The 21124-nt window shown below is 43.9% G+C and overlaps 1 protein-coding gene across 5 annotated transcripts in view; it reads right to left on the bottom strand.

Annotated features, from left to right (window-relative positions):
- Positions 1-21124, bottom strand: part of Pde4b (phosphodiesterase 4B) — a 526060-nt gene that overhangs the window by 120722 nt on the left and 384214 nt on the right. The gene's annotated exons all lie outside the window — the stretch shown is intronic.

Genomic DNA, 21124 nt, shown 5'->3' on the forward strand with positions numbered 1-21124 from the left:
CTAAGCTTTGCATTTTTATATTTCTTGACCCTGGCACTGAGTCTCAAGCAGAAAGGCACACACAAACACCTCCCGAATGAACACAGGGTTTCAGTTTCAGCCTGCTACCTGCCACAAAGTTCCATTGGGCTTAAAACCTCCTGCAGGCCCAGACCACAGACCAGCTCCTCAGGGAAGGCACGGTGGTCTTCTAGCCTTTCACATCCATGTCCTTGTCTTCCCTGCAGCATCCTAGCAACGCCATGCCAGGATGCTTTGCCGACGAGAACTGTTTTGTGTGTCCTAAGCTGTACGTTTGTGTGCAGACTGCATGTGCGGTGGGAGTGCTGGCGGATGCTGTTTCTTTAATGTCCTGTTAGAAGATTCCCCTTGATCAGACTTAGAAGTGAACACCTTCAAATGCTTGGTTATTCTGGTGAGAAGAAATTGCTGTTTAGCCAGGTATTAACGCACTTACCACGGTCACCCCGCAAGGTGCTACCTGGCTCCCCCAGAAGGGCCAGCTGGCTGGAGACATGGGCCTCCACCCACAGTGGCTGACATTTATAGGACTGACAGCAGCCAGTCCTGATTTCTAACAAAGGACCGAAGCCCGAAGAATGGTGGCTAGCAGGAAGAGAGCCCTCCTACGGTCACAGCTATAGCGAAGCCTTGCAATTCCATCCAAGAACCTGGTCCCAAGGTCTCTGGCCCCCTTCCCTGTCCAGAAAGGAGACCTCTGATGTGCAACCCACCTGAATTCCCCAAGCAGCTCCCCACTGCTTTCTGTCCTTCCCAGGGGTTTTGAAAATTACATTCGTGGCAACAAAACCCCAAGCTGCTCTCTCCAGAAAGGCTTCACCAGAGGCAGTGCCCGGCTGCAGAGCTCTGGGCTCCTGGGGTCTGTGTGTGCCTGCTCCGGGAGGGACAAACTGAAAGGAAATGGAGACCCCTGAGCCCTGCCCCTCGCCCCTCAGTATTTCTCTGTGGGGACAAAGCGTGGGGTAGGAGCTCTCTGAGGGCCTTGAAGTTGGGGCCTTGCATGGGCCTTTTGAGAGTTGAAAAGATTTGTGCTCAAGTGTGGTTCTGAGTTAACAGTGGTGATCTCTCACTTGTCTTTTTAAAATCTTACTGGGTACCCACCAGGCACAAAGCCTGAGAAAATAACAATGTGTGAGACAGAAGGGTCCCGAGCCAAAGTCGGGCCGGGTAACAGAGATCCAGCTCACGGTGAAGGCCAAGGAGGAAGAAAAGTAAACTCCAGAGTGCAGCAGGGACTGACACGGAGGAGACCGCTGCTGCAGTCTGGGTGGTCAGCAGGTCCACCCAGGAGAGCTCCGGGGCTGTCCACTGCCCTCCCCCAGGGCGCAAGCCTGGCGTCCTCGGTGAGGTCACCCGAGTTGGGATCCGACAAAAGTCATGTAGGGGCTGCCTCCTCCTCTACACCTGTTTTGCCAAAGAACTGCTCAGATGATACTTGGGATTTTGTGCCGATTACTGGGTCAAGCGGGTGACTCCATTTTCCCTATGCTTGAGCTTCTTCTGAGCCGAGTTAGTTGTTGTGCAATAGTATATCGTTCTAGTTGTTGTTATATGTAGGTCTATATAAGTATACACATTTTTATATATTAGTAAATATCCATACATGAAGATGCACCTTATTAAGTATACATGAGCAACTAAAATAATAATTAGAGATATTACAGTCACAATATGGCCACACCTATGCTAGTGTCTAGGTGTTTAAGTACCTGGGTGGCTACGTAGGTCTGTCACATGACACTGGTTCAGAACATGGTCAGTTTTCTAGGCTTCCCTCAGAGGGTAGTGTTTCTAAAGGCATGGTTTCATCTAGTTTACCTTTTTATAGGTTTACTTAATATATTTCAGCCCAGTGCACAAGACCATGTTGGCCAAGCAGTGGGCACTGAATCGATGTCTGCTAAGTAAACAGAGGACGTGGCTTGGGACCGAGGTGTCCCAGGAAGCCCTGGTGTCTATCACAGCTGGCACTGGCGGCTGCTCCGGTGAGAGCCGTGAGTCGAGCGGAGACACAGGATCACTCCCTGTGCCCTGCTCTTGTCGTCTCTCAAGGTTACCTCAGGAACAAGGACCAGGTTTGGCTGTGTGTACCGAGTCTTCCGCAGGATGCTCACCAGAGGAGACGGCCAGGACCGCACCGTGGGGCGTGGGTGAGGCCGAGAAGAGCAGGCCACAGAGATCCCTCTCCGGTGCTCTGGCACAAAGCATCCTGCTTCTGAGAACTCTGCTTGCAAACTGTTGCAGCTGCCACTTGGAATCTTTTCCTGGGGCTGGACACAGTTCACCAAAGAAACAGAGAACTGGAAAAGTAGCGCCAACCCCTGATTCCCTATGAGGCTGTAGGAGAGAGGCCGTCTTTAAAGTTTCATTTCAAATGCTCAGGAGCATATTTTTTTACAAGCCTTAATACAGTCACATTGTGTTAGTTCCATGTCATACAGTTTAACGCCCAAGACAAATAAGACCGACACAAACAATCCTGCCTCCTAATTACAGGACCATTTCCCACCGCTGGCAAATTTACAAAATGTCTTATCTATTTCCAGGTTTTTTTTTTTTTTTTAAATGTGTTCAGAAATAAGAATGTTATAATGTGAGAGCAAGTTTCTTTCTGTTTCCAATTATGGTTGAAATTTCACAGGCTGACGGTCCAACGTTCATTCATTAAAATCTGCTAAGGAACGTGACAACTTACGTCAGTCACGTTCTGCATTCATCTTAGTAAAGATGAGGTCCCCTGGAAGGACACAGTGTTTGTGAGGGGAAACACTTTTCAAGAAGATCTTACAAAGGGTGGGGGAAGGACCTTCTGTGTACCCAGTAGGCATTTCTGGGTACACAGATCACCCTACTAGATCAACAGGTTTCAGACTATATTCTCTACTTTTTAAAAGAAGTAGTAAGAGATATTCAAATGCTCTCCTAACAAGATACAAGTACTCCATTTTATAAGTCAGGTAGGCTTGCCAATAACGAGATCAATTAATTAAATAAAATATTTTAGGGAAGTAACGGTGCCAGCATTCCGGAGCTCACAGGCAATTAGGGAAATGAGATGAATCTGGGAGAACCAGGCTCTTTCTCAACTGGGGATAGCTTTAAGAAATTATTGCCTTTGTAAATTGTCACATGCCATCTGGAAGTCATTTCTAGACAGGAGCTGGCGGCCAGCACCTGAAATATTGCAGAGAAATGGTCAGTTAGCCTCTGTCTGTATACCTCAGTGATGGGGGAACACGTCAGCCCCGGAGATAGTGAATTCCGGATTTGGATGGGTTCCACTCTTTGTGACTTGGGCCAGGAAGTGCAAGGTTATTTGAACTGCAGCTGCTCTCTTCTCTCCTCTTTTTCCTGTACCTGCTCACATACTGACCCATTACCCATCCATTTTCTGTCTTGAGTTGAGGTAGCTTGTCACACCGAAAAGAACCATCTGGAATTTGACTGTCTTTCTCTTTCCTGTGGGCCAATGCCTGCTGTCCATCCTACAGGGGAACCATACTTCCCAGCAGCCCCCATGGCTTCAGAGCACTCGGATTTCCATCAGGATATGAAGGGCCCCGGGGATCTCTCTGCCTCTGCTCGCCCCACAGCCTGTCCTGCAAACCCTCTCCCATGACAGCGAGATCAGTCTTTAAACAAAAACATCATGAGAGCCTGATGCTGCACTTCGAGTAAAATCCAAGCTCCTTTCCACGGATTGCAAATCTCAAGGCTCCTCCCGGGCCACCCCATCCTCTGCTCAGGGTGCCTCGGCCTGGACACAGCTTTCAGAAATGTGGCATCATCCTTGCCCTGCATGTGTGTGCTCCGTTTGCTGACGATCTTTCTCTCATTTCTGACACATCCAGCTTATATAGACGAGCTGTGAACATCTGTTTAAGGGATGGATAAAGGCTCACTTCTCTGCTTGTTTTCTCTTCTGCTGTTTGCATGGCCGCCTGACCATTCTTTAAAAGCTGGAGAAGTGCCTTATTTAAAAAAATGCTTCTCCCACTATTTAATAGGTCACTCCTCTTTGGAGTACCTACTCCTGATTTTTGCTACATTTATGCATCCTTTTAAAGATTGTCTTCCTTTCTTATTAGACTGTAAGCTCCCTGAGGGCCATCTGTTGCCCTCCTGGTGCCTAGCACTTGCCTGGGCCACGCTGCTAGTTCTAACAAATGTCTGTTCATCGGATTAACACAAATGTAAGAGACTGTGTGGGTTTACTAAACACCACCACCACCAGTGTCAGGGGTTCAGAGAAGACCTGCTTCTTCCTGTTTGTAAAGGGTTTCTTCAACATCTGGGGGTGTAGCTCAGGGTTCTAGTGTTTGCCTGGCATGGACAAAGCCCTGGGTTCAGTCCCCAGCACCACAGAGAAAAACAAAAAGGAGAAGGAGGAGGAGGAAGAGGAGGGGGAGAAGGAGGAGGGGAGGAGGGGGAGGAGGAGGAGAAAATGATAAACATCTCTTTCTCTGGAGAGAGAATTATTTATTTTCTAACTTTGGGCCAACTCCCACACCAATTCTAAGGAAACTCAAATTTAAAATATCAGTTGATGTAAACATGTCACAGGTTTGAAATATTTTATTGTGGTTATTACTCTGAACTGATTCTGGAAAATGAGACTGGTTTTCAGATCAAATTTCCTAAGTCATTAGCTTTCAGCAGGTGTTGCTCTTCATCGGGGATGCATTTCCAGTCCCGGATTTGTCAGTGCCAGCACTTAGCATTTTTAGAATTTTGTACCTAAAATATAATTTATATTCGCTTGAGGATGAATTGGCCATCTCTCTCCTTTGTGGCTGAAGCACAAGGACAGGGGGAGCAGTGGTAATGCAAATAATAACCATGAAATTGGAAATCAATGCCTCAGCCTCTGGCAGACTAGCACTCAATCATGCTGACGTCAGTTAACATCTGGCTGCCAAATGTTACCAGTGGTGAGCATCACACAGGCGGATGGCCGGACACTTGGGTTTCATACGTGCTCTTCTGGAGGGAGATGGAGGGGGAGGAGAGGGAGAGAAGAGACAGTATAGGTGAGAAGCTGAGATCCCAGAACTTTTTCTTCTTCACATAGGCGATAAGGCTTGGGAGTGACGCCTCTTTTCCTGGGTGGTACTGAGCGCACACAGCAGGTCAGTGTCAGGCCAAGATCTCATTTCTCCATGCTAATCACTTCTGGGGGAAGGAAGAAGCTTGTTTTATGAACATGAAGACTGCAGTTCTAAGAGCTTGAGGAACCCACTGACAGCCACTCCACCAGCTGTATAGCGGTGGGTCCTGGATTGAAACCTCGTCTGGGATTGGGTACATTGCAAATGACTCATCTACAGATATCTGTTCTTCCTTCTTGTACTCCAGATTGACTTCCGGAATTCTACTGTGGCCTGTCTGTCTCAGAATCCTGCGTCCCTCCCTCCTGCGGACTTCACCCCCACAGGATGGTCGCTCTGTCTCCATCCTCATCTTCTACACTGTAAATCAGCAAACTGTAGACCTATATCCAAAGCAACAGCCCACAAACAAAAATAGCCAAGAAGGCTTCCCTCAGGGCTATGAAAGTTGAAAGATCTCATCACCGGCAAAGCTGAAATCCAAGAAATGTTAAAGAAAACTCTCCAGACAAAAGAGAAATTACAGCAGCTGTAAATCTGGGTCCCTCTCATTAAAATCCCTTGCAGGTAACCCGCAATTAAGACATACACTATAAATCCTAAAGTAAACACTAAAATTGTTTAAACAAAGAGTTAAGTAAGCAAATAAAAGAAAGAAAATGGAGGCATGAAACAATTATCCAAAAACAGTGCAGAGAAAGAGACAAGAAGATATCAAGAACTGTTCACTGAAACTAAATCTGGCCTGAGTTGGCTTCCATACTTTGAACCCTTATGCAGTGACCTGCCATCCACTTCAGTACACAGGGGAGGTCTAACTGTAAGAGTGTCCTTTTGTGATTGCTACCCGGGGACTCTCAGGCTGGCCTCAGTAAGATGCACAGTTCTACTCAATCGAGCCACCATTCCTCCCTTTGCTCCATGCTGTCTGCCCCTAGGGCACAAGGAAGCTCTCAGGAGCTCTCTGGTGCTGAGGATTTTCAATGGGATAATGCTGTTAAATTTAATTTGTCTAAAGCTTTTCCTTTTAACAGGACAGGTGCGATAAATAACAGCACTGTTGGGCCAAGTGGTAGCATGTGGATTACATGAGCTCATTTTTCTCTGCTAGTCTTAGGGAGGAAGAAAGGAACTTGTTTTTATTGATGTCAAGACTGGCAGTGGCAAGAATCTCTTTAAATGTAAATGGACTAAACACAATAATTAAAAGGCAGTTATTTTCCTTTTTGAGGGTGTCTCTGTCATGGTTTATGTCAGTGGCCCCCAGGACTCATGCATTTGTATTGTGCATTTGTGATGGTTCATTGTCCAGTGCTTGGATTGACGGTGTCAGTGCTCCACCCACATAGGAGTGGATTCGGGATGTGATGTAATGGCAGGAAGAAGGTGTGTCTTGCTCTTTGCTGGTTCCTTCTTGTTGTTTGCAGCCACCATGAACTGCAGCCCAGCCATGCAGCCTGCCTTGGAGCCAACTGAGTGTGGACTGAAACCTCCAAAAACTGTAAGAAATAAACCTTTCCTTTCCCAATTTTGGGCTTCAGGTATTTTGTCTCAGCGATGAGTAAAAAGTAACTAAGACAGTCCCATTTCTTTCTTTCTTTCTTTTTTTTTAAATTAAGACAAAAGAGGATATAACAATACAGGTCAGAACAAAACAATTTAAGCAACATAGTGTTTCACCACAAGATAACCCAACTTAATAGTAGTTACCATAGTGTCTCTTTCCTTGAAATATTTGAGTATAACTTCATATACTATAGCATCAAACATATCAGGACAGTATAAAACCATTCAAGAGGATGAAAGTATTACAGGGTATTCAGAACCAACTAACAGAAAATGAACAATGGTTACTATATTATCTCCGTGTCTATAAAAATTTTTGTTTATACTATCACATATAGTAAAATCCAATAAGATACAACATCATAAAACTGATGGAGACAGAAGAACAAAAGCTTGGTGGGGCTTCAATTCGCGATGATATTAAATCACCACTAGCTATTTTAATGTCTTGTTTTCTTCAAAATAGCTGTTCATACCATCAAAAAAGCAGTTATTTTCAAGATGGATAAAACGTATGCTCTGACTCCAATGCTGCTTTTAATAGACTACTGTAAATGTGTAAAACACAAGTAGGTTAAAGGGAAAGGGTGGGGAATCATCTATCAGGACGGCACTAATCAAAGGAAATCAAGAGTGGCTCTATTTATAGCGTGTTTGTCAGCAGATTTCAGAGCCCAAAATATTACCAAGAATAAGGAGAATCACTTCATAATACACAGGAGTCAATTTATATACTAGAAGATGTAACTGTTCTAAATGCTTGTATGCCTAGTAAGAGTTCCAAAATACATGAGGCAGAAACTGATAAGGACAAATAAAAACATTTACAGTGATAGCTTCAATGACTGATAGAACAAACAGAAACTCCATGGAGAGAAGAGAAATTTGAACATTTCAGTCTGGCCTAATTGACAGAACACACACTTAATAATAACCAAATACACATTTTTTTCTAAGTGTATGCAGACCTTTACCAAGACGGGTAATATTCTCAGCTCTAAATCAAGGCTTAATATGTTTCTCAAAGGCCCAAGTCTTTCCAACTTTATTCTCTGACCAGAGTGTAATTAAGTTAGTAATCAACTATACAAAGATCCCCGATGAAGGTCCAGTTATTCAGAAACTAAACGTATTCTAAAGAATTCATGGGTCAGAGCCAAAATCAAAAGGGATGTTTAAAGTGTTCTGAACTGAATAAAAATGAAAACACGATGTATCAAAGTTTGTGAGATGCTGGGAAATCAGTATTTATAAGGAAATCTGTAGCGCAAAAAGTCTTTACCAGATAATAAGAAAATAAACAATGTTAATGTCTAACTTAATAAAAGCAGATGAACCCCAAAAGGGAAGAAAGAAAAACAAAGATAAAATACAGAATGGAAATAAGTCAGAAAAGTTTATTGATAGAAATGTCAATAAAGCTAAACAAATTCTTTAGTCAATAAAATTCATAAACTCCTACTCAAGTTTAAAGCCAAAACAGGTTCTTCAAGTGATCAATAAAATTCAGAGACTTCCAGTCAGGTTTTGAGATATGTGAGAGACAGACAGACAGACAGACACAGAGACAGACAGAGACAGAGAGACAGAGATAGAGACAGGGAATACACATGCGAGAGTCACCAGTATTAATAATGAGAGGGGACGTCCTGGACTGGCTTCTAAAGGCACACTATTAAGAAGAGGAAAGCCGGTAGTCTGAGTGACTTTAGTGCTGGAAATTTGAAATTTATATAAAATGGAAAATGGATGTACCTTTAAGGTTAAGGGCAATAAAACAGACACACAAGCTTAAATATTGCATGGTTTCTTTTATATGAGAAAATAAAATATAAATACAGAGCAAAACTAGTGACAGATAATAGTAAGGAGAGAGAGACCTTTTGCAAATGGGAAAACCATAAAGAGATGGAGGGAGGGAAGACGAAGGGAACGAAAAAAGAATCGACAGACCTGCACCAACTAACCACAGGACTGTGATCCCTGAGTGCTACAAACATGAGGAATCAAGGGATATTATGCACAGGTAAAATTCCCTGTGATAAAGGTGATCATTGTGTAGCTCAGGAGTGCACCAATAAAATTCATTGAAAAAATTGAGGAAAAAACACAAATAGGCTTGTATATGTTACAGAATTTAAAGTTTAAAGTTTAAACCATTCCTACCCACACACAAAGAGAATACCTGCCTGCCAAAATTTAAAGAAATCACACCTCTCATATCATCCTTTCAGAACACTGAGGATTAGAGAACACTTCACAACTCAGTGTAAAAAGTCAGGGTGTCTCTGATAGCAAACTTGAAAACAAGCTCCAGAAAAGAGGGTCTAAAGACCATGGCTAGATAGGTAGGAGGATTGAGAGCCTCTCTGAGAAAAACAACTCAGACGCTAGAATTTAGCACCATGGAGAAGACCAGCCGAAAGGAGACCAGGAAGAAACTGAGGGAAAGGAGAAAGAAAAAAAAGAAAGGAACAAAAAACGTGGATGAAAGGCTGGAACCAGACTCGCTCACTGGGGTGGGTCCCATGCTGTGCTGGGCACGTCCCGGAGTCAGGTGACTCATGATCTCACTGAAGTTGAGGCCTCCGAAATTGGGAGCTGGTGAGCCCAGGGCCCTTGGCAGGAGGATGCGGTGCAACAGAGAGCAGAACCAACGTGGAGAGTTGCAACTGGGTCCCACAGGGTTGGTGGGGGTTGGTTACCGGCTGGATGATATATTAGAGATGGACAGGATGGGCCTGAACCTGGAATCACAGCAGGGTCAGCCGGCCACTGATGGCCCAAAGAGGACTGGTGGGACCTGCTTGGGCTGGGTCAAGCCCCTGGTCAGGACCCAACAGCCAGGGATGAAACGGTCGCAAACCGGTGACATTCGCATGGTACAGACTAACGTGCTGAAGGCACTCGCTGGTTGACTGGCTTAGAGAAGAGGGGCAGCCCACATTGTCCCCGTGTGCACCTCAGATAACAGCTAACTGGAGAAGGCAGCAAGCCCCCAGCCACCATGCTTCAGGAAAACTGTAGTCAATACGGAGAGGGCCTGAGACCTCCACCACACACCTGTCTGAAAGAAACCAGAAACATGACAAGAGAAAGAAACAAGAAAAAGCCTCCAGTCACTGACCCAGGGAAAATAAGCCCAGGAGAGGTAAATACAGAAGAGATCGAGGGCAGCAAGCATGCAATATCGACCACAGCATCAGCAGAAAAAATATCTTCATGATCTCATAGACGAACTTAAAACTGAAATTCTAATTCAAGTGAGGCAAAATACAAAAGATTAATAAAAGAATTTCTAAGCCCCTCTCAAGAAGACACAGAAAAATGGAGGAACCCAGAAAAAGGAAAGAAACCACTGATGAAGAATATAAACAAAATCTAGAAGACATGAAACAGATCCAAAGAGATTATCAGGAAATTAAAAACTCCATTTAAAGCTGGCAAAATGCCTTGACAGAAACTAAAGTTGGACTTTCAAAACTTGAAGATAGATTTGCAATTTGTGATCATGTAAGAAAAGATCTCTTAAAAATAACAAGGAACCAGGAAGTAACAATACAAAGGCTAGAAGACGACAAGAGGAAATATAACTTAATAAAAAACGTGAGCGAAGAAGCAGGAGTAACCACAAATGAATTACAAAGGCTATTTACAGAAATAATCAAGGAAAACTTCCCAAGCATAGTAAAAGGAAATGATATCCAGATAAATGAAGCATACAGAACTCCAGCCAGCTACAACCAAAACAGATCTACACCCAGACATATAATAATCAAGATCCCAGAAATTCATCACAAGAACAGAATATTAAAAGTGTCAGAGAAAAGAAACAGATCACCTATAAAGGAAAACCCATCAAAATCATGACAGACTTCTTGACACAAATTGGATTTTCAAACCAAGAACAGCTTGGAGTGAAGCATTCCAAGCCCTGAAAGAAAATAACCTTCAACCCAGACTGATGTTCCCTGAAAAACTGTCTCTCAAAATTAATGGAGAAACTGTGGGAGTTCGTGACCACCAATCTAACCCTACAAAAAATACTGAAGGACATTCTAGAGAGAGGAAAAAAATACTAGGATTCTAGTAACAGTGGCAGAGAAGTCTCAATGAATGGGGCAGACAGTGGAATGAAGAAGGAAGTAGACAGCCACCAGCAGAAAAATAGCATAGCAGAGATGGGGCAGAGAAGGTTGGCTATAATCTCTAACATAGATGGCCTTGATACACTAACAAAAAGAAACACAGGCAGAGTAGATCAGGAGATAGGGAACATCCAGATGCTCTGAATAGGAAATATACTCAACCTGAAAGAGGGTTAATAAACTGAAAGTCAAAGATGAGAAAAACGATGCTCTATGTGACAGGGAACCAGAGAGAAATAGGGACAGCTTGTCCAGCAGCTGCAGACAGGTTGGAAAGTCATGACACTTTTGTGCAGTGGAGAATTACTCAGCTATAAGGAAGGAAAACCTTGAGGCTTTAGTAGGTAAAGGAATACAGCTCAAGATCAAGCTCAGGGGTAAAAAAAGTTCAGCACCACTTAGGTAGATAAGGGGTTGCCCCCCCTAATCTAAAAACTAAAGGAGTTAGTGGGACTCAAAATATACAAAGCACCCTGAGAAAGGGAAAGGGGAGGAACTGTCTAAAAAAGGAAGGCAGAGGACATTGTTAATAGTGTATCAGGATTTAAAAGCCACGTTAGTCTTATTGCTCTGTTTAGTTTGATTTTATTCTGGTCCAGTCTGTCTACTTGTACTAGATTTGAGGGCCAGACAGCTGTCCCCAAAATAGCACGATATACTACGGTAACTATCCTTGATTTCCTATTAATTTAATCTGAAGCCCTATATTACTTACATTGTTTTACTATGACTGATCTTATTTGAATCTGGTTTGTTAGATCGCTGTTTCATTTTGACTGATTTTATTCGAATTTGGTATGCTTGATAGTATCAAGTCTAAGAGTAGAGGCAACTACTCTGAAGATGACAAGATGCAACAGGATACCCATTCTGGTTTGATTATTAACTGCTTTTAAAGTCCTACAATGTCTCCAACGTTGTGTTTTTCTTAATATTGCTATGGAGTGCTATGTTCAATTATATTATGCTTAATGATATAGACAATTCTAGTGAAAATAACAAGAGACATCATAGTAACTACTGTAATCACCTAGTATTGTGGCTTTATATGTCTTTTTCATTTCATGTTTTTCTAGGAATTTTATTGTCTTGTTTTGATCTGTTTTTCCCTATAATACAGAAAGGATACATGTAAAGGTATACATGTAAAGGTATACATGTAAAGATTCATGGATGGGTAGAACTTCTAAACAGTTTACGAGAATAGATTATATAATATATGATGTAATGAACAAATACTCTGAAGAAAAAGAGACACTAAGATAGCTAGTGATAATACAGTAGCATCATGATATAAAATTCAGCAATACTATTATTCACTGTTCAGAGTGATATTAGTCTAGTCTCACATAATTTCAACATACATAAAGATATGGACAAGTATTTTGAAGAGAATGAGAGACAATATGGCAGTCATTCTTGACTCCCCTACTGTCTGGTCTTGATGACATAAAATGCCTTCATCATCCTGTTCTGATCAGTTTAGTACTATTTTGTTCAGTATGCATTCACATTTATGAAGATACGGACAACTATTTGGAAGAAAACAAGAGACAATATGATAGACAGTGAAGATCTCCCATGGTCTTGCTTTGAAATCTATGTTTCTTAAATTGTTTTCTTACGATCTGTTTTGTTATGTTATGTTATATTTAATTTTACCTTCTTTAAAATAAATTAAAAATAGAATGTTAAAAAAACCCAAAAAACAAAAAACCACCTCAAAAAAGGAAAATTGCCCACAATGTCCCTGTAACATATGTGCGAAAAACCTGGAAGAAATGATAGCAATCAGCTCTAATAGTATATGAAGAAGATTATTCATTATGGTAAAATGGAGTTTATCTTAAAAATATACGGTTAATATAATACTCAAACAGTGATGTACCTTGGGCTTAGTGGTGCACACCTATAATCCCAGAACTCTGGGAGGCTGAGGCAGGATGTTGTAACTTTGAGCCCAACCTGTGTAGCTTAGAGATTCAGTGACACTCCAAATCACAATAAAAAATCAAAAAGGACTGGGAACCTACCTCAGTGTGAGGGCCCCAGTCTCCTCCTCAGTACCACAAATAAAGCCAAAATAATCAGCATCTTAAAGTCAGGAAAACACATAAAAGACAGATGCAGAAAAAGCAGTTACCAAAGTCCAACATGCAACCCTGATTTAAAAAGAAAAACTTCCATAAAACCAATAGTAAGACAGTTCCTTAATTAGCTAAAGGGCCTGGCTGAAAATGGCCAGCTAACAATCTTGTGGGTAAAACACTGCCTGATTTTTCCCCGTGGGGAGGAGCGGGCAGGAGTTTGTCTTCTGACCTCCCGGGGTCACACCACCGCGGACTCCTATCAGGGTAACCTGATGCGGGTGGGCAGGGAAGCAGCAAGGTGGGGGCAGCGGCATCCTACCAACCGTGGAAGATCATGCTAGGAAAAGTCGGAACGACACAGATGTGCCTGGTGGATGCATAAACGACCCTTCTAAAGGGTCGCCACTCAGCTGCAAGGAGGAACCAGCTACAGATCCTGGCACCAATGCGGACAGGTCCTAAACCGTGATGTTGAGAGTGGGAGGCCAAAGGCCTGCGTGAGCAGCACTGTGCGACTCGTTTATGTAAAGGTCTGGAAAATAAAACTTAGCTTGAGGGACGGGCAGCAGAGAGCGCTTTCCCAGGGGCAGCAGAGCAGAGCAGGGAGGCGTGGCGGGGTTGCAAGGGGGAATTTTGGGGTTTGGTGGAGCCCCAAGATACAGGGGGTTTCACTGGTGTACATGTGTGTTGGGATTTTATTTTATTTTATTCTATTCATAATCTCCAACATATATATATATATATATATATATATATATATATATATATATATACAGGGTCTCACTTTGTTCTTCCCTCTGACCCTGAACTCACTATGTAGCCCAGGCTACACCCAAACCTCCTGTCTCAGCCCCTGGAGGATTGCAGGCATGTACCAGCATGCCCAGCCTTGGAATATCATATTTTACAAAGTACATTTTTTTCATGTTGTTTGTACCTTGATAAAGATGATCTTGTAAAAATGAAAAAAGGCCTGTGATCACCCTGTGTGATCCTCCTTATTTTTTGGAACTTCTTTTTAAACAAAACTTTCAGAGGTCATCTTTCCAGAGGTAACAGACTTACGCACTGTTGGTAGGCACGTAGACTGGCACAGCCATAGCAAAAAGTAGCACCTACACAAGTTCCCGAAGAAGTCAAAAGCAGAGGACCTCGTGGCTCGCCAGCCCTCCCCTGGGCACACACTCTGAGCAAAGGGAATCGCCGCCTCGCAGAGATCCCTGTATTCACTTCGCACTGCTCACAGCGGCCAAGACCTGTAAATAACACCCATGGCCACTCACCGGCAAAGGGGCAGAGAGAGCGTGGGACAGCCAGCGCAGGGCTTAGCCCCGAGGTCCCAGCACTAAGTGAGGCTGAGGAGGAGGAGTGCGAGTCTGAGTCCAGCTTGGGCAACTTACCAACACATTCTCTCCAAATAAAAAGTTTGAAAAGTGTTGGGAATGTAGTTCAAGGTAAATGTCTTGGATACCACCAAAAAAAAAAAAAAAGAAAGAAAATATAGCATATGTACAGTCAATAAAATAACTTACGCACTTTTGGAAAGAGGAATTTGCAATTTGCTGAGACAAGGTCAGACCTGGAAGGTATTGTGCTCAATGAAGTAAACCAGACACAGAACAAAACGACTATGTGATCTCACTCATGGCGGAGCTTGCGTGTGTGTCCGTGTGTGCATGTGTGTGTGCAGAGACAGAGAGTGGCCGACTGTACAGAGAAGAGAAAGAGACAGTGGTTTCCAAGGGTGGCTGGTGGGGAAGGAGGAGAGGAAATGGGAGATGCAGATGAAAGAACCTCACGTAGATGTGTAGCATGGAAACGCCTAGAGATCTGAGGTACATGTGCGTTGAAGTTAATAACACATTACCCCATGATAGAATTTTGTTAACTAGGTAAATTTTAGCTGCTCTTGTCACCAAGACTGTCCCCTTGGGAGAGGACAGCAGTGCTGACCTCCTCCAACCATGTAACCACTTCTGTGTCCCTCATCTCTCACAGCAGCATGTGTAAGCCTCAAACACACTCAAATTCACTCAGTGCTCACCCAGGTTTAAACAGCAGAGGACAACAGTACAACCTCCACTGGACCTAAAACACTGCAGGGAGCTTTAACAGAAAATGTGTTTTTACTGCCATCTCCATTCCCCCACCCTCCTTTTCTTCTGGACTAGCTATACTAAAGAGTCCGAGCTAGGCATGGTGGCTCATGCCTGTAATCCCAGCACTTGGGAAGCTGAGGCAGGAGGATCTTGCAAGTTCCAGACCAGCCAGGACTACAAAGTGAGCTCAAGGCCAGCCTGAACTGCACAGTGAGACTCTGTCTCTAAAAAAAATAAATAAATAAAAAGTGAGATTTGGTTCATAGTTCCTCTTCACGGGAGAGCCCTCCCATTCAGAATGCCCTACATGTTGCTGAAACCTGAACCCAGTTCTCAGTCACTGCCCTTCTCAAGGCTCAGAAGCTTTGACACAGGTTCCCTCTTCACTCAGTTTTCAGGGTCTTGCCCTCTCCACTGCCCTCCTCTTTAGTCTCTTGCAGACTCGGAAAGTTGGAGGGTTCCTACACTGGGCTCTCTGCACTCTTCTGTGTTTCCAAGATGATTTTTAGGGTCTGTCTGGAATGACCTCCTACTCTGGTTAAAATAGTGGAAGCTACAGGAAGAACACGAATTCACAGACCAGCCAGACAGCCAAAGCTGCACCAGACAGGTTCAAAGGAGAGAGGAGGACATGGGGCCCTGGGGAATTGGAAGTAGCAGCTACAGTTTATACTGCTTTTGTGCAAGTGCACTGTTGTCCCCAGCTTTCCGGTAACCTTAAAGCGCATCTTCTGTCTCTCTAAAACTACTTAGCATTGATTTTATACCTAAAGAGCTTCAGAAACGTCAATGTTCCAAAAATAAATGGCATCGTGATTTGATCAGAGCATAATAAGCAATGTCTCCAGCCTTGGTTAATATTCATCATTATTTTTAGAAATTAGATCTTGCTGTACTTAAACAATACACTTATGCACAGGGCATGTCTTTGCCCTTCAGACCCCACCCCATTTAATGCCAGGAGGAGTCAGGTAGGTCTTGGGGAGCTGTGGTGATCTTGGAGTTTGCACTGCACCCCTTGTGTGGAATGTAAAAACCTTACATCAGTGTCTCTTCCCAGAGTAATCTTCTTAAAAGAGAACTGTAGGAACAGTGCTTGGAAACAGACAAGTCGTTATTTTTAAACGATATGAATTAATTTTCCTCTTCAGTTTTCTATTAGCTTTGAGACTCGCATCTTGGAGAGGGCATTGTTACTTTACAGATTCATCTTTTCAGAAAACAGAAACAGCAGTGGCCTCTGAATCCCAGTACTTGAGGAAACACATCTGCAAGGCATCTTTCAACTGCTGCTTCCATGCACCTGGTCCTTGAGCAGCTCGCAGTTGAATGACACTTTTGAAGGGTGGATTTCCTGGATATAGTCGCCCCTGAATACTCCTCAGCTCTGTCGATAATTTCATCTCGTTCTATCTTTATACAACCAATTCCCTCAGCATGGATTTCCCTTTAATACTCAGTTAACCTACTGAAAATTACCAGGTCCAACCAAAACATCACTCTCAAGAATCCCACACAACGCTGACGACCTTCACCCTCGGGACTCACAGAGGGATGTACTCCCGTCTGTGTCACTTCAGTCATGTCGCATGACTTAGATAAATGAAAGCCACCACCTCAAGCAGTCTCTCTGTAATAATTAAGTATTTTGCTTCTGAATTTTACAAGCGATTCTCTTAACTCCTTTACTATTCTTCTACCCACTTTTAAAAATTCTCTTCTGTCTTACACTAGACAAGGAAGCCATAATATTCAACTTCCCTTGCCAGTTTTAAAATTTAGATATTATTTTTATCATGCAATTGGGAGACGCTTCAGGTCATTTCTTATTACTACTAGTGGCAACTTACATTATTACTAGGAAAATTGACTTGGGAGATAGTTGATTTTCTATTTTGCCCATTTAAAGTCCAATAGGCCTTCTGAACCATAAATTTCATTGCTATCTTGGAAAAATTCTGTAATAAAAAAGGACACAAATCTCTCATGTTTGGTCAGTACTCGAAAGTTTTAAAAGCTTGTTAAAGTTGTAGCACAAAACACCAAGTGTCATTTAACTTTCCAAGGTGAAAACCTCTAATTCACCATCCCTGCTGAAAAAAGAAAGTTCAGATGCCTCTGCGATTAGTCGAGGTCTTAGTGGGATGATCTGAACCTGACCCTCTAGGCTCACGTGTCACTGCAGTGGTGTCCCTGCACTGTACTCATGCCGAGTCACGCTCGTCTCTCAGCTGTGCTCACTGTCTTCCCCTTACACTTTGTCTTTGAATCAGTGGTGGCGAACCTATGGCATGTATACTGCAGCAGGCTGTTTGTGTCACTGGAAGCTCTAAAAGATGCTGAAAGCCCAAACTGTAACCCAAAAGCCACTTTTTTAAAATGTTGAATTCACAGCACTGCAATTAACCCGGAATACTGAGTTCAGAAGTGACAATTCACACATGAACATCCATAGTCTTAAAGCGATAACACAAAAGCAGAGGTTTCAGTGATATGGAATAGCTTTCACTAAAAGGTAAACATTTGCATTTAGCCAGCTTTTGCACAGTTAGCATGGTCTTTGTGGTTGCATGCTGTAAGTTTCTCAGATCTTGGCTGGGGTGACTTGGCTTGAGCACCAACAGAGAGGGCTTTGCTTGGCTGCTGTGGCATGAGTGTCATAGGCTGCCCACCGCTGGTCCAGATGATTCTCCATCTGGAATATTTTTCCTGCTATTTCCACAATCCAAGTATGTGCAAGAGTGGAATGGTGAAGGGAAAGCCCATGGAGTAGGGCACATTCAACTCTGAGTGTTTAGAAAGAGCTGAGCTTCCCTCGCTTGTCAAAACCATTAAGAAACTCTCAGAATGACTCAAGGAATCTCACAGGTAGCAGAGAATGATTATCCTGGGAAATCCCCGCTCAGAAACAGTTTAATGTAATGGCTTGGGTAGAAGCTTTACCCCGAGAAAGAAGATGTGCCCCTTGCCAGCTAACGGGTCTTGGATTTAACTTCTCTGAGCTATGGTTTCCTCTTGGGTAAAGCAGTGACACAAGAGGAAGCGGAAAGTGTGCTGTGAGGACAAAATGGGGAGCTGCAGGGGTTCAACTCTGAGGCTTCCCGGCCAGGCCAGGCCAGGAGAACCGTGTTAGAATTGAACGGTGGAATGGTTTACACGGAGCATTTCAGGGCTCGTGGCACAGTCACTGTGCTGCTCTCTGAGATGTAACTGCTCAAGACACCACAGAGCAGATTCCGGAGTTCCCACACGGTCAGGAAGCTGAGGTTAAGCCGATCTCCTCCATGGAGTGCTGGTCACTTTGTGACAATGACTTGCAAAAGATGTGAGCCAAACCTAGGAGGCTGGAGAGATTGCTGAAAGACTAGTGACTCAGGCGGAGCCAAGCTGTGTCCCTAAAATCTCACCTGATCTTTGTTTCCCACTCAGCCCTGAGGCTAGGCGTGTCCTGGTGACATGGTCCTGGCCAGTGAGTCAGGCAGAAATCTCGGGGGAATGTGCTCCTATCCAAATGTTAGGTCCGCCACACAGCATTGCCATTTTTATAGGCTAAAATGGAGTTCAAAGCCAGCCATTTCAGCTAGTCCAACCCTTAGAAACCAAACCTCACCACATAGGAAAATGCCTCCTCCTTTGTTCTGTGTCCTTTCCTCCTTTTTTTATTCCTGCCTGGATCAGGGGACCTGATTCATCTCGAGGAGCAATACTGTGACTTTGAGGTAAGTAAAAACTAGGATGGTAGAGAAAGAAGATGGGAGAATTTTGAATCTTTAGTGACACCACTGAAACTCCTGCTGCACGAAGCCAATACAGCCCTCATTGCTGGGTCACCATCCTCATTGCTTAGCTTGCAGATCAGAGCCATCCTAACGGACACCGGATGCCGAGGTACTAGGTCTGCAGAGAGGTGACTGTGAGGAGCCTCAGGGCAGAAGAGCTGAGCCAATCCCAGAGAAACCAGCTTCAGAAGGAGCAGGCCATTCAGTGCAAAGACCCTGATGCTGCCTCTGCAGGAACGTGGCAGGAAGGGGAGGAAAGGGAGGAGGACAGGGAGGGAGAAGCAGCAGAGCTTGATTTGCAGCAGGGCCGCTGGGCTGGCAAACAGAGCTAGGAGAACAGGCAGCTGAGTGTCAGGCGGGGAAGCAGGGAATGACGGGCAGCAAAGTGAGCAAGGGAGGGTGGCATGAGGGGACAACAGGGGACCGTGGGGTGTGCAGAGTAATTTCACAGGAGGTGATCATAAAGCATGTGTGATAAAGATGGGGACCAGGGAAAACAGTCAGGAGTTCCACCCGAGCCACTGAAGTCATCACCTTGGAGGAGGAAGAAACAGAGGCTAATTGGGGTTTGGGAGTACAGATGAGACAGTGCTAAGTTTGAGGTGACAGATCTCAAGGCTGAGAAGTAGGTGTGTGGCTGTGTTGTGAATCTGGAAATCCATGCAGGTACACATCGCTTGGCTTGGGTCTCCTATCTCTGCCTGCCTCTTTGGTGGGTTAGGGGTGGTAGTGGGTCACACTGGCACATTTTCCAAAAGTAAAAATTATGTCTGCACTTGTGTTTATCTCTTCTGTTTCCTGAAGACTGATGCTTAGCTGATAATGTTGGCTTAAGGGAAGTGTGAAGATTTGGTACACAAAAGGCGTTTTTCAGAGTGTTCAACCAATAGGACCCAATACACTTCATACTTACATTTTCCTAGGGAACTTTGCTTAGTTGCCTGGGAACTTTGCATAAATTAACTTATTTCCTCTTCATAGTCAGCCTGTGAGGTATATATTTTAACTTTCTTGTGTAAATGAGGGTTGTCAGGGCTTGATCACTTAAGGACCTCGCTCAAGGTCAAACTTGGATTCAGAAAAACACTTAACCCTCAAACTTAGCGCTGTCTCATCTGTACTGCCAAACCCCGATCAGCTTCCGAGGAGGTGATATTTGCAGGGAGGTGGCCCAGGGTGTGGACAAGTCACTGTGGAAGCACCCAGGAAGGGATGTCGCAAAGTCACAGTAGTTCATAGGATCCAGGGCTGAAAACAAGACCAGTGACCCCTGAAACAGAGTCCTGAAGAACTGGTGGTGGAGCCCGGGGGTTTGGCACTATGAATGTGGTGGGAGTAGGTGCACTTGGGGGACACTGGCAGCAGTGTATCAGGCCTTGCTGCCAAACTGGGTGCCTTGGGTCAGGAAATTCAAGGACTCTTTTGATTTGAACAATTGAGCAGTGAATAATGCCATTGACTGGCATGAGAAGGAGAAAAAAAAATAGATTCAGCTGGGAAAATTGTTTTAAAGTATGGTTTTGGCCCATGTCTTTGAAGAATCCTATGGGATGTCCTTATGCAAATGCTGGAGTGGGACACTGTTTGCTTCTCAGGGTGGAGACACTGAGGGCCTCTGGCTTTGTGGGTCAGTGTCATATGTAGGTTAAGCATGTTGGTTTGAGGGTTAAGTGTTTTTCTGAATCCAAGTTTGACCGCCACCTCCCTGCAAATATCACCTGCTTGGAAGGTGCCCCTGGGCCTCCTGGTCAGTATCATTACCTGCTGCTCCACACAGCCTCATCGTTATTTATTGACGTCGCTGCATGCACCATTGTTTGAAACCTTCTCATTGAATTACTTGGGCCCTCATGTTTATCAGTCTCCCTCCACTTGGATGCAGACTTCCTGAGATTTGTAAATTTGCTCTCTCTTCTTTCCTTCTATAGCCCAGGACCCAGCAGGGCCGGAGACACAGAGGCTCTCAACAAAAGTCTGTTTAGAAACATTGGTGGGATATAAGACAGTAAGAAACAATATTTGGGATCTTGGTGAACTAGATTCATTCTCAGCTTACATTTCCTTAAAACACTTCATGGGCCGAGTGAAAGATCTATTAGAATCCATGGTCACCATTGTCCCCTATTCTCTCATCTCCTAAGCCAGCCTCGGTGATTCCACATAAAGTTGAAACTTTGGAAGCAGAATGACTGTGAACTTATGCAAATGAAGAACCACTTCTTGGAAAATATTTTTGTACTAGATACTTAGCACTCAAACCCATGTAAGAAATCGCCCCGGTCTGCCAGGCTTTAAGTCAAATAGGATGCTTTC

Source organism: Cavia porcellus, unplaced genomic scaffold (genome assembly GCF_034190915.1).
Source record: "Cavia porcellus strain 051 isolate PalLab524CR breed Dunkin Hartley unplaced genomic scaffold, mCavPor4.1 scaffold_1, whole genome shotgun sequence".
NCBI lineage: Eukaryota > Metazoa > Chordata > Mammalia > Rodentia > Caviidae > Cavia > Cavia porcellus.